General features: G+C 46.5%; 1 long non-coding RNA gene across 1 annotated transcript; it reads left to right on the forward strand.

The window, feature by feature from the left end:
• The first annotated feature begins 2163 nt into the window (after window positions 1–2163).
• On the forward strand, window positions 2164–8281 carry LOC138261830 (uncharacterized). The gene is made up of 2 exons (XR_011199154.1): window positions 2164–2497; window positions 7170–8281. It is a non-coding gene; the product is annotated as an uncharacterized lncRNA (long non-coding RNA).
• The last annotated feature ends 1172 nt before the right edge of the window (window positions 8282–9453 follow it).

The raw sequence follows: 9453 nt of genomic DNA on the forward strand, positions 1-9453 counted from the left end.
TTAGAGTTCCAGAAAAATATGCAGCAGGTCTTTTTCCATTGCCATGTTAATGTGCAAGAACTGAAAGCAAGCATCTTTATTTTTTATGGCAAAATAAATAAAACTCTCTCAGGCATTCCTAGAGCGGGTGCCATACAAAAAGCGTGTCCAGCTCCAGGAAGGTTTGTATACATTCTTCATCCCAAAGTACCAGTTCAACTACATCACTATGGGCATGATTTTCAAACTTCACTTTGTAGTATGTTTTGTAGTACTAAAAAATGTACTACAAAATTGCTCAAATGTATAAGTTTTGCTGATACTTTTGCCTCTACTCCACCCCGATTTTACAGACTCCACGCACGTAAGTATAGATTTGAATAGTACATTTGGGAGGGACACAGGAGAGTGAGTGGTAAAAGGGGCAGACTGACTAATAAAGAAAATGGAATTAGGGAGAAGTAAGAGGGTTTAGAGTGGATTAGAGAGGGATTGAGGAAATTAAGTTGCCTGTCCACACAAGATTAAGACAATTGAATGAATCTGTGGGTGGCGGCATGTAACTTAGACTTTTGTAGTTATTTTATGAATACCAAAAGTTGTAAACTTACTAAAAAGTGTAAACTTTTCAAAAGTGTAACTTAGGTTTGTGAATCGGGCCCAATGAGGCAATATCTATAATGGCTTTCCAATTAAGGAAACATTGGTAATCTACTGACGTAGCTAAAAAAATATTCCAAGAAACACTGTAATTTCTCTCTTTGTAGTTGGCATAATAATTCTCAGAGTTGCAGAAATCTATTCTTTGGAAACCTTTCTAGCCTCTTTTTGAATATGATGTCCTAGATAAGTAATTTCTGTCTGACAATAATTAAACTTTTTAGGTGACAAATTGTGCCTATTGTTAGCTAAATTATTCAAGAATGCAATAGTATCCAAATTACATCCCTCTTTTGTTTTCGATGCAGTCATGAAATCATCAATGTATTGTACCAAGTGAGCACCCACTCACTGACTGACTCACAGGGCAACTTCAAAGATTCAAGATCTCTTATAAGTACTTGGGAGAAGACAAAGGGTGACTGTGTATAACCTTGTGGGATTCTTTTGCAAAAAATATATTTTTATTTAATAAACTTTATTGATTTTCCCGAAGATCACATAACCTTTACATCATGAGTGTCAAGATAAAGTAGTATTGCATCCTGTGAGTTACATATTCAGTCATACATTATTTGAGCTATTAGAACTAGCCCAACAAATCAACAATAATTGGTTAGCTGCATAGGTGGGCCTAGGATAAGGTCTCTCAGCACCCTATGCTATCTACGGTGTCCATCACCACATATCGTCTTGCGTGGTCATTCCCGGTTTCAGGCAGGATAGGGACCTGACACAGATCATGATCACACTTCTATAATACAGAACAATCAAAACTTAACTTATAACTCCTCTCCGCCCCACTCCATGGTCTGCTTGTGTGGTGGTCAGCATGTGGAGTCTATTTAGGAGATCTGGTGGCCATGTGTATACTTCATTACCTTACTTGTACGAGTGTCTAATGGTGTATATACTCCTTCTGTGCCTCATCTCAGAGCCCTCAATCAATCAGGCATCTCTTTCATCAGACTCAGGAGGGTTTTGTGCCTCCTGCATGTCAGACAACATGGCTGACCATGCACGCAGGTCATTCTCTAAGCGGTCATGCCTGCGAACATGGAGCATCTGCACTTCTTCTGCACTTGTCCACTGAAGTATATCTTTTGCCCATGCGGCATGGGTAGGGGGTGTCGGCCGTAGCCATAAAATGGCTAAATGCTTTTTGCTAGAAGTGGTCCAAGGAGGACACGTTTCCTGCTGCGTTGTTTCTTAGAATGTGATGGAAGCAGCCCCAGCAAGACTGGTTAAATCTCTTGTTCTACTGCCCATCCAGGACCTTATTAATACTTTCCAGCATCTCTCTCGAATAAGAGGATATGAAGGAGCAAGCTCACGACATAGGGAAAAGCGCCCTCACCAAAGTGGGGGGGTGCGGCCCGTTAGGGGTCGGGGCCTCCGAGGCCCAAGGCTCACTCCCCCTTTCTTCGCACCGGAGGTGCACAGTGCTGGCCGGACTTCTGCCCCCACGCCTCGCGAGGCCTTGTGGCGGAAGTACAGCAGGGGACCAGACGTGGGGTCATCGTTGGTTTCTGGCCGGATCCGGCCGCCGCAATCCGGGGGGGGGGGGCTATTTAAGAGCCCCCCCAAGAAGGCTAGGCCTTCTTTATCTTTTTGCGGCGGCCGGATTCACGCGGGAGCCCGCGATTGAGATCAGCGTCAAGAGGATGACCTGGCACGATTGGACGGACATTTCCAGGCCCCCCTTTGTTCATGGGCTTCCCCCTCCAGAGCCTCGGGCTTCATCCTTGGCTGGCCCCTGAGCCTCTGACCAGATTCTACCTGGAAGGGATCTGCCTTCCGACAGGAGAGGGGCACATTCCAAGCCGGGCTCAGTGCATCGGCGGCGCCGGGATTTCAGGTATTCAAGCGTGTACACTACACGCACGGTGGGGTGCGACTCTTTTAGCCACGAGTTCCAGGAAGGCAGGGAAGGTAATCAGTGGTTTGTATTGTATTCATGGGTATGGCAGCCTGTTAATAATCAGAAAATACCACAGTAATTTGACTCACTGCTCAGGTTGCTCAGATGGGCATGCAATTTTGTATTAATTTTAGCCACATAATGTTTAGCTGGCGTCGTGACTGGAGCCTGGTTCCCTAGTTCCTGGGTTGGCTCCGCTGATCGTTAGCGCATATAAACTAAATTTCGAAGATATCACCGGAGCCCCGCTACTGCTTTGTGGACGTGGTGGAAAATTACCTGTCATGTATTTCCTTTTTCGGACATGATTTAATTAGGTTTAAACAGAGATTCCCTTATTGTCAGCATGTCCGAGTGTAGAGTGGGCTGGGGCTGCATGGTGTTGTCGTCCTTTTAAAGAGGTGGGGGCCACCCACATTGAAATTGGAATAGGGTTAGAGGGACCCGAGAGACCCGAGATTGTAGCTTCAAATCCCGAGTTCATAGTGAGATAGGCCTGTTGGGGTTTTAAAACTACACTGTAATTTACGATGTTATATATGTTTGTTGAGGGCATTATTTGCTCAGGGAAGTGAGGGAATTTTCGGCTATTCAATGTAAGGTCCACCTAATGTAGATTACTCAAGCATGTTTTTCTTTACTTTTAAGTAGTTTCATGAGATCAGTTGTTCAATTGGCATCTGGTCATCACTTTATATATATAAAAAAATAAAATAAAAAAAAAGGACACATACCTCAATAGGGACATGCGCACAAACCGAGGCACGTCCGCATCTTTTGGGTGCGCATGCCTATTTGTCATAGGCAGGCATAGGCACATAGGCTAGCAATGTGCTAGGTATGGAAGGTTTATGCGGGGTATGTCTATATCTCCACATGTACGGTCATGTTGATTCCAATAATATTATGTTTAGGAGCTACGTGAGTATATCAACTCACTCGCCACACACACTAATCAATTGGCAATCAGAAGGGGGGAGAGTCCTTATACATTGATCGCATTGTTCTCTCACCCACTCTACCATGTATTGTTTTCATGTAATCAAGTGGGTTAACTACCTCAGCAGCAATGCTGGTGGGACGAGGGAGTTTTTCATAGGCCTAAAACATGTGATTGCCGGATATCGGCATGGAGCACTACCAGCGTGCGTGTGATAGTATTTAGGTTGCCTTGGCTGTTCTTTCCTTTTTTGGCTATTCTAATTTAACTCCCCCTGCGCCGTAGCTGTCCCTGTGTCCATCGTTTACCCCCTCCTCAGAACCACGGGGTACCGTTGACTTACAAGGTATGTGGTACAGTTGGGTGGGACGCACACACGCACTTTCAAAGGTTTTGGGTCCGAGAAAAAATAAGTGGTGCATTTAAATTTCGAGCCTGCCCTACATTCGCAGGTACCTCTCTTAATGGGGGAGGGGTGGACTTGTAGGAACCGACAACCCCAATTCTTCCCAGGTCTGTAACAAAATGATTAAAAAAATAAAATAAAAAAAAGAGGAACCTTGCGAAAACATCGAGGGTGGCGACAGTGGAAATGAATGCGAGCGTCGCAGCGTGTCTTGGGCACTGCTTTTAACCCAATTTGACTCGTTTCCACTCTCCTGGGGATTCAGTTCTGGTTCTGGTGAAACAACGGCGCCATTGGTGCTTTAGACTCAGGGCAAACTTTAGACGTAAATCAGTCCCAGCTGTTGAGTGTTTTTAATGAGCCAGAATTAGACCCACTTTATTTATGACTGGAGATTACTTAATTTGCCATGTGCCACACAGGTGTTGATCCCTTTGGGAGTAGGTTACAATGTATTTGGCATGTCACTGCATTGGCTCAGCATGTCGGTGTATTGGCGGCCACACTACTCAATACGTTTTCCCTACAAAACTGGGGTGAATTTTCACCCTTGAAGTTTAGGTCATAATACTAGGATCCAGTCGTAGGGTAATCCTAAGGCTCGCCATGGAATTCCGAGTAAAACTGGAAGCTGTATTGGCAAGTACTCTATGAAAGGTAGTGTTCCTGAACTCGGTGAGTCCCCACCCATCGTTTGAGGAGTGACACAGGTGCAGCTCAACGTGCCCACCTCTGCCAAACTATGGAAACCATGGCTGTGTAGCTGCAGAATGTCACGTCACTTTTCCGTAAGGAGCTGTAAGGCAGAGGGTTGTTCTACCTCTTTTGGTTTCTTAGGCTATCCACAATCAGGGGTTTGGTTCTCCCCTGTGCCATAAGCGCTCCGGGCTTTAATTTTGGGAAGGTGCGAGGCAGCTTCCTTGGTAGGCGCGATGTGCACGTGCGAGGGGCTCCGGCAGCAGAGGCTTGGCTCTGTCTTGCAGGTTGCTACGCCTGTGCTGGGTCTGTATAAGTTGGCAATTTTATAGGTATCGGTATTGAACATGCACAATATAGGTAGGAGCACAGTGTGCGGAAGCAAACTGGGCCTCTTGGCCACTGTTAAAACAGTGTTATTTAGAAATAATCAAGTTCCGGCGACAACACAAGGAAACCTGGAGCCTGCTTCTAAGCTCGTTGCATGGTCAGGTTTCAGCAGCCAGGTTTAGCAAAGGCACTGCTAACTTCCAATACACACTTGGCACAAGAACAATATTCGGTGTTATTTTAGGGGTACATTACTTATAAGTGTTCCTAGGGTGCCAAGGTACCATGGTTCACTGCGCAACGCTTGGATGAACCTCGTGCTACTATGCTAGGGACAGTGTCTCAAGCTTTTAAAGTCTGTGCGGGAGAAAAAGGAATTCTATGCATGTACATAATCGAAGGTGTATGCTGGCAGCGGGGATAACTTAACCAACAATGGTGCATTATGACCGGGAGGCACAACCAGGGTGCACGCGCTACTAGCACTTAAGAAAAGTCTGGCAGGAAGTAATGCAGGAAGGCTCCCTGTCACCTTGCTGTGCCGCAGTGTTTACATCATAGGTAACAGTCACGGTTGCTCTTGGAAACAGCTTCCGTGACCGGTTGGATGCATCGCTGTGTAAGAAGCTTAAATACAAACAAATTCACTGCCTCAGCTGTTTGAATTAAGGTGGGCACGAGGCTCCCACCCCTTTCCACCCCGTTGCACCCCTATGGCTAGTGGGAAACCTAATCATTTGGTAGCAAAAAATTAGAGTTTCAGTCTGACAAAAGTTCGCTCATTCAGGGTTGGGGAACTGAGTACCAATTTTGCTGTGTAAGAAGCTTAAATACGATTGAATTCACTGCCTCAGCTGTTTGAATTAAGGGGGACACGGGGCTCCTGCGCCTGTCCACCTGTGGCACCCCTTATGGCTAGTGTAAAACCTAATAATTTGGTAGCTTGATAGTTCCAGTCTGACGAAAGTTCGCCTTTCAAGATTTGTGAAATGCGTGCCAATTTTTACGGTAACCAAATTACTGCGAGTCCATAAATCACACAAGCACTTACAAAAGGGGATGAAGCGCTACAGAAAGAAAAGTCAGGATGTTCTCTCTGTCTGTAAATTAAACTGTTGACAAATTGTTTCTGTCACCATACCACCACGAATAAATTCTTCTGACGAGGGGAGTATGAAAAACTATAGCTTTAGGTCATGGGATCCTTGACTTAATTGCAGTGTACTACCCATGCATCAGAAGCTACACGCCAGGAGCCTAGTCATCACAGATTTTGTGTGAACGGAATAGTGGACCCCGCATATTCATACGAATGTGATACCTTTTCAGTGGCTGGCCCTTAGGTTACTAGGTATGTAATTCAAGGGCTTATCTCTTCGTTCCAGTCAAGGGCGGAGCTTCATCTGGGTTCTGTTCGCTGAAGTACATTGTAGTGCGCCACCAGGGCAGCACTCATATCTCATGTGCCAAAGCACATTGTATACTTGACACTCCCATCACGGGGCCCCTTACCTGCCCAATGCTAGACTGGCGTGGTGGCACGTCAAACCCTTGCAGAGACAAGCGCAGGATGTCTCTCGTTCTTTCTCTCCCTGGTGGGCGGGCCGGCTCTCTCTTGTCTGGTTGGTGGAATCCCCGGGCTGCTCCTCACTAGGAGGCCGGTTGCAACAGACTGTTCCATGACAGCTATAAGCTCTGATGCTTGTGCTACATTTTGCTGAGGCCAAGGCGAGCAGCGGCTCATTTGACCTAATGGTAAGAAAAATGTTTGGGCGGAGGCCGTCCAGTGTAGATGACACTTTCAATTCTGTGGTGGGGCAGCAAGCAAGACACCCTGTTTGTGGTGTACGTGGAATTTGGAAATGTAGCCACCTTCTTTCCCGTTTGAGAATTGGGCACTTCCTCAGCAGGGTTTTTTCTTTCACGTGGGTGAAGGGTGTCTGGTTCGGTACTGGTTCCCTTTAGGCAGGGTGGCAACTGGTTACTTGTTTGTAATTTCATAGAGGAGCAGCTGCTTTAGCGAAAAACGCCGGTAGATTCTTAGGGGAAATGAAAACGAGCGGCTTGGTCCCCCGTCTGCTATTGGCTTTAGATTTGGACTGCGCTGCAAAACTATTTTCGCTTTGCTTATGCTTCACTTGTCGGAGTGTTACGAGCGTTACATCAGGCCAGAATTGGTATAATGGCACCGCTGGTGCTTGTATGTGATCTCTCACGCTCTTTTCTTTTCTTTTCAGTCAAATGTCTAAACATGTAGTTTGTGTTTTGGGTCATTCATTTGTTCGACGGGCGGCGTACCGGGTGTAACAGCTCCGTGGGTCGAATCCGGCGATCGTGCAAGGTGTGGAGTTCCGCGGGTATGGAATTGTTGGAGCAGGCATCACTCAACTACAGCATTTTGTCAATACGGCGAAAGGATGTGGGGGGCTGCAGTCCCCGGATCTAATCATTATTCACCAGCAGGCAACGACTTGGTGTGATTGGGCCATAAGGCACTGAGGGAGACAGTATTCTTAGAAATCACTAAATTGGCAAAACAATTTCCAAATGCAGCAATTGCTTGGTCACTCATGGTGCAGCGTCAACAATGGGGCACACGGATCAGATCAAGGTCTATCAATGGTTCAGTACGCAGGCTTAACGCCGAGATGGCAAAACTTTGCCCAGGCCCTGGGCCCTTATGGAACACCCCCCACAAACTATTGAAGGGCGCCCACATGTTTCACAAGGTCCAGGTGCATTTATCTGGTGAGGGGACAGATCAATTTATCCGTGACATGTGGGGTTTCTGCTCTCAGCCTTTTCTTGGGTGGGGAGGGCGAAGGACCTTTTGGGCCTTGGTCGCCCTCGTGGCGGAAATTGAGATATAAATGTGACTAGAAACAACAGGGGGGGTCCCCAAGGTTGGGCCCCCGGGAGGACACCTGGGATAGGATCCTGAAGTTCTGAGCCAACCAGCGGATGTACACACCAGATCAGTGGGTAAGAGAGCTCAGATCGCTGGGGGGAACATGGGGCTCCAAGCTCTTGGCCGCCCCGTTACACCCCGAGTCTGATTGGTGTTTGGAGGGGGGGCGGAACCTGAAACATGAGGACAAGGTACGGTGTAGTCAGGGTAACCGCCCCTCCTATGGATACAGGTGAGACATGGGTCACCTGTGTGGTCCAATGGTGGTTCAGGACAGGAAGGGATCCTGTTAGATTTGATTTATGGTCACTAAACTCTCATGACATATAAATAAAAAATGTTTGTGGAATGAATAACTTTCTACACTTGTTATAACTAATTTTGTTTTAAAAGTTATAAGATGTTTTGAAATGTTTTAATAATAAAAACCACTTCCAACGAGTTAAGTTTGTCGGTCTGTGTATTTTTGGTGGGGGGAGTGTGGGCCGTCTGGAGGCCTCCGGATCCTATGTAGGAAGTCTGATGCAAGCATTCCACACCGGGGGGCACACCAGTGACTGATGGTGGTAGATCACATGTAGCGTTTCAGCGGTAAGATGTGTCTGGTGTACAAAATGTTTTTGTATGAGTTTAAAGTGAGCATTGGAACTGACTCTCCACACTCCTTCATGGACCTTCACCCATTCTTTATTCGATAGTGGGTCTCCGATAATGGTCTCCCTTTCATTCTGCAAAGGAAGCAGTGTTTGTGGTAGATCAGCGGCAGCATTCGGTATAGGTGGGAAATTAATCTGTGGCCCCTGCTATGTTTGTCATGGTCGATAAGACGCTAGACCTGGCCGGCTTATAAGGGAAAGAGGGCCACATCTCGCACACCATGCTCGAGATCTTCATGTATTGTAGGTACTGTCCTCCCCTTAGGGGCAATGTGGCATTAGCTTCCTCTCTGGTTATAAAGCATTACCCAGGGTAAAGGTCCCCCATAGTTTCACACTTGCCACCCTTCCACCTATGCACAGACATGGAGTTTGCAATTTCTAGGAAGGGTTGTATCACCCACAAAGGCATCTCCACAGCATAGGGAGCACAACTGATAACTTGTTGAACTAACTCTCACACCTCCAACACCACATAAATGATGTGGGGGAGGGCGGAGGAATCCTCTGCCCCAACATCAGTAGTACCTGCAGGGATATCTTTCCATATGTGCCTCAGAGGAGTCTTTTCTCCCATTTGTCATCTGGGTCTATCCAGTGCACCGCGTGCTGTAATTGGGCTGCCATATCATAGAAATCCAGGTGGGGGACATCAAGTCCTCCTTGTTCCCATGGTCTTTTTAGGGTAGTTTGCCTGACACATTTACACTTAGGTCCCCAGAGTAGGTCCACCATCAGACTATCCAAAGTCTGAAAGTAATGTTGTGGGATCGCATAAAGAGTGCTCTGTAGAGCACAAGGACAGCAGGGAAGTATTATCATTTTGGAAAAAGCGATCTTACCCATCAGGGATAATGGTAGTTATTTCCAGAATCGAGTTGAAAATTGAATCCCCTACATCCCTCAGCCAATGATTCACTCAAGATAGGCTGGTACTGTATGAGTTAATTGTATCCC

The sequence above is a fragment of the Pleurodeles waltl genome, chromosome 10, assembly GCF_031143425.1.
Source record: "Pleurodeles waltl isolate 20211129_DDA chromosome 10, aPleWal1.hap1.20221129, whole genome shotgun sequence".
Classification (NCBI taxonomy): Eukaryota; Metazoa; Chordata; class Amphibia; order Caudata; family Salamandridae; genus Pleurodeles; species Pleurodeles waltl.